The sequence below is a fragment of the Oryzias melastigma genome, linkage group LG5 (genome assembly GCF_002922805.2).
Source record: "Oryzias melastigma strain HK-1 linkage group LG5, ASM292280v2, whole genome shotgun sequence".
In the NCBI taxonomy this organism is placed as follows: Eukaryota; Metazoa; Chordata; class Actinopteri; order Beloniformes; family Adrianichthyidae; genus Oryzias; species Oryzias melastigma.
In genome coordinates, this window is record NC_050516.1 from 34,310,855 (window position 1) to 34,316,121 (window position 5,267).

The following is a 5,267-nucleotide window of genomic DNA, read 5'->3' on the forward strand; positions in this document are numbered from 1 at the left end:
AATAATGATGGAAATGAAGGACGTAAAAAAATAAAAAGTGTTCATTTTGAAGTTAAATTCATTTTATTTAAAAAACTATTTCACAATAACTTTGAGAAAATCCGAAATTAAATAAAACATTTTAATTTTGAACAGACAATAGTAAATCTGAATCACATTCGTATTAAATTGTGATGTAAATGTAAACGTGTCCCTAAATAAACTATTTGACATATTTCTGGAAATTATATGTGAGTAAAAATGATTTTCTACAAAGAAAAAAAAAAACAAAAAACATTTTCTTTAATCAATCAATCAATTATTTTATCTATATAGAACTTTTCATCAACACAAGTTGCTTAACAAAAAGACGTATCGAGTCATGGAAAAATTAGGATGTTCTGTTTAAAGTTTGTATATCTTCCCTCATATTTGGACACAAACACATTTATCATCACTGAGTGATCCATAACTTTATTTTAAAATGTTTTTAAAATCCCTTTTGAAAATTACTATGAAATAAAATGTAATGTTGTCATGTGGTTTACAGAAGCTTTTTGTTATAAATGAAGTAAATAGCAGAAGAAATTATAACTTTAAGGAATCTAAAGTAAAAACTACACTTAAAAATATTGGATTTGTTAGATAATGACATGAACAAATGTTTAAGTAAGTTTAAATGAAAAAACAAAATGATTGATTTTTGGGCAGCATGATGTAAATATTTCAGATTTTATTATTATAATTATAGATTTTATTTTGTGTTTGTTTTGATGATATCCACTTATTTAGTCATATATTTGTATCATATGAAATAAGAATGGAGTACAGGTTTGTAAGTCTTTGCTCTTCATCCAACTCCTGTTCTTTATGTAGATTTAGTGTGCATTCTAACTGAAAGAAAATTAAAAAAATAAATATAATTTTATTAGAATGTCAAAAAAGTGTCTCAATGACGAGATTTCAACCAAAGGAGTAAAAAAAGCTAAAATCTTTGACCTCCATTAAAATGTGAATTTTTGTTCAAATCTTTTTTTTAACATTAACAATCATGTTTTAGCTTAATTTTAATTAAATCACTTTGTTTTTTAGAAATTTTAAAACTAGGATTGGACACTGATGTTTTTTAAGAAAAAAAAATAATTAAAACAATAAAAAGTCATAAGATAGAAAGCAGCAACAATAAAAAAAATCTAGAAAAAATTCTGTAAAAAATAGTGGTTAATAATAATTTTGAACTGTTGTTATACTTTGTTAATAAAAGCAAAAAAAAAGAACATAATTTATTTTAAAAATCTTAAAATTTTTATTTTTCCTTTGAACTTTTTTTCAAGTCAAATCATGAAGGAAATCTCTAATTTCCACCAACTTAAAATAAAACTGGTGCAACATGTGACCCTTTTTACAAGATTATGAACCACTTTTATCATAATTTAATTCAAAGTTGAACATAATTCTATGTTATGCATATAAAATAAAATAATTGATTTTAAAGATACATTCTCTTTCTGTGTGTCTCTGGAATTCGTTGCTGATTACACGATATTTTACAGAAATCTCTTCAACGATATAATAATTTGGTCGATTCTGGGGGTTATTTTAATAAAGGTGAGACAGTTTGGCTTGAAGACTTAATTATCTCAAATTTTTTTTCCAGCAATTTGGATATTATGTTTATTTATGTGTTTTTTGTGCTTTGAATTAACAGAATGTGATTTGTGGAAACAACTTTAATAACTAAACCGTATTGAAATTAAATATTTGTACAGGAATTCTAGTTTTGTTCTAGAATTCTACTGTAGTTTCCTAACATAGATTGAAGAAAATGTATCATTTAACCCCTTAATGCCTAAATTTATTCCACGCTTTGAAAAAAAATATTCACTTATGTTTTCGCTTTTAAGTAAATTTTATAGCTTATTTGATTTGTTGCCTTTTTCAGACAACATGCAATAATTGAATAGTTTATATAGTGTTTATTACTGGCTGTATTTTAAAAAATCTGAAAAATTCTCTCTGAAAAGTCACTTTTATATTTATTTACTTTACAAAATTTTCCTTACAACCAGAGAGATCCACAAATGAACAGGTTGTAAAAGATCATTAGAATGTTAAATGATGCCATTAATATTGCTGATTATCTACTGTTTCCCTATTTATAGATTCAAAGACTTTATTGTAATTGCAGAGGTAATAAAACTGCAGGTGGTCCTCCAGCAGAACGCTCAAAAGGACTAAAAATCATTCATATTCATTCTTTCTTTCACAATAGAATCTAACCTTAAACAATATGAAGCATCCCGTCAGGTTTATACGTAATTAAAGCGGACAATGTTCCAATTACATCAAGAAACATATTTCCTGATTGCTAAAAAGATGTTGTGATGAAAAGACTTCCTGGTCAGAAAACCATCTGTCACCAGCTTTCATAAGACTGACCATTCCCACCAGGGGGATTTCCAGATCAAGAAGCTTGTGTTCATCCGCTTAGCATCCAAAAATTGTCACCAGCAAGCTGTTAAACCGGAGGGGTTTCAATCCTTCAATCCTTACAAATTGGATTCACACCTTGTGCGCAAGTCAGAGGTGATAAGTAGGCTAGGAAGTCTGGAAGTCAAGGTGGGTGTTGGAGGTGACTCCAAATAAATTCATTAAGAGTGGTCATCCTGTGCTGGATTTAACACTTTTATGTATTTTAAAAAATAGATTCAGTTTACAGAGGAAAAGCTGTCATTGGACCAATGATCTGTCACTAAAATGAACCCGTTGTGCTCAGAAAATGTGAAATTGGTATTTAGATATTTGTATGTTGGATGGTATTAACCCTTTAACTATATGCTCAACCAAACATTAGAGCACACTGTTTACAAAATACATAATTAAAAATGTTGATTTTGTGTATTAAGGGAAAAAGCAGCAGAAAAAAAATGATTTAGTCCAGATTGGGGAGTTAAAGCTGTTGAAAGTGATTTATTTTAATTGGAAATGTACACTGCAAATTTTGTCTAAGACTATTCATCATAAAACTAGTTATAAAATCTTATAGATCTTGATTTTAGATATAAACTTGTGTAAGATTATTAAACTTTTTTAAAGAAAAATATGTACCGTCTGTCCTATTTAATTTGTAAATTTGTCATTTTACATGCAAAACAAGAAAGAAAAACTGCAGTTGTGATTTAAGGACAAGAAAATGATTTAATTTAAGTTTATTTTAGATGCTATCACTTTTGCAAAACTTGAAATATTCCAAAATATTCCAAAATATTTTTGCAATATGTACAGATCGTAGACAGTACCAATACCTTTTAACTATATTCTAGTTTTTAGAGTTTTTTTGTCTTAAATTATTGCCTAAAATAAGTGTTTTTTGGCTACTTTCGAGATTTAACCTAAGGTATTATTTCTAAAATCAAGAAATCTTGTCAAGTAAAATTCACAAGCTGCCTTAGTAGATAATTCGACTTGTTTCTAATTGATTTCTACTAAAATAAATACTTTTTCTAGAATTAAGATGGCGTTTTCACATGTTCAGTGATACAATAAATCAGCACAAACGTTCATTTTTAGCTGTAGAACATGTTGTTAAATTGATTTGCTGCCTCATAATTGGCACTTTCTATTATTTCTATGTGTTGATGCATTAGTTAAAAGTTAAATATGAGGCGACAATAACACCAAACCTTTTAATTCACCTTAAAATAGATGAAACCAGGAATTAGGAGGGTTCAATTGTCAGGTTTACAGTTAGCATAAATGCAGGAAAGCTAAAAACAACAGAAACAATTCAGCAACAAATAACTAATAAATAAATGATGCCACCTGAACATCTTTTTACACTTTTTTAAATTGTGTTTCATCATTTTCTAATGTTTTCTTTCCATTTTTGTACTTTTAGACGTGCACATTTTATTTTTTATTTTTTTCTCGCCGCTGACCTAAATAGAAGCATCTCTAGAAGGGGCTTCTTCTATTTTTCTATTTTTTTTTATTTATTTTTAGTGCAGTTAGTCTAGAACAGGGATGGGCAAAATCCGGCCCGGGGGCCAAAAACTAAATAATATGGCCCCCCAAACGGGATAAATTGTAATGATAATCCAAATTTGTTTTATTTTCTCTATTGAACACTATGAATACATATACATTTGTTCATGTATAGGAAGTTAATCCATATTTATGTGGAAGATTTGTCATTTTTGTCTGTTTTCCGAGTCAAAAGGTAATTTTTCTGATCATTCCAACACCTTATAAACGCAGCATTTCACCAAGTTTCTGTTTTTCTCTGAACAATTTCAAACTATTGGTCCAACTGGCACTAAAATAAGAACTAAAGTCACAGTTTTAAAATAAAACGGTTCTGTTTTATTATATATATATATATGTTTTTAATAAAAAATAAGGTGTTTTCATCCATTTGATGTTATTTCTTTCTTTTATGAAGTGGATTACCAAAACACATCTGCCCCTAGTCTGACTCTTTAGTGAAATTAGAGCCTTTTGTGGCCCACAAGTCATAAAGTTAACCCACCTCTGTTCTAGAAGAAAGGAGAACATTCAAATATAAAGGAAAGTGGACAAAATCCCCCTAAAAATAATACCTGCAAACAGAGAAGTTCAGATAAATTTCGGGCAATTCTTTATTTTACTAAACTTATTTTTTGCTTTGTCTTAATCTAGTTCAGTTAAATCTTCTGTTAAAGACGCTTTCATTTTTCTTTTTTTTTCTCATGCAAAGTTACTGGGGGGTCAAACTGAAGATCTGCTTGTTTCGGGGCATCTGGTGTTGCAGGGATCTGAGCAGCTGAGCGCTAAATGAGATTTCCAAAAGCTTGACCAAGGTGAGAAGGTCCAAGAAAGCTTAGATCACTGGGGCGCCCTGTCACATCTCTGCATTCATGCGTAAACAGCAGCTAATTGGACTTAGCACCTCGCGCTGCAGCTCCAGCTACTTAACACACTTGTTGGAGACTAGAGGGCATTGAAACTGTAACAGGAAGCAAACAGGAACTGCAGATAATCTGTCAGTGGGTAACTAAGACACGTTACGTGAGTGACACAGAACAGTTTGTAACCCACTTTTCAGCATTTCGGTTTGCAAACTTGTCAATTTAATTGTGGAAAATCTTGTGTTATTTTATAACAATGATTTTGTTTAGCTATAAAGTTATCAGATTCTGAATATACAGTGAATTCATATGCAGACTACTGTTTGTACTAGTCGTTTTTTTAGTTTTCAACCACAAGTTTGGCAAAAATTAACATGTTAACATCATTCTGGATGGAAGATT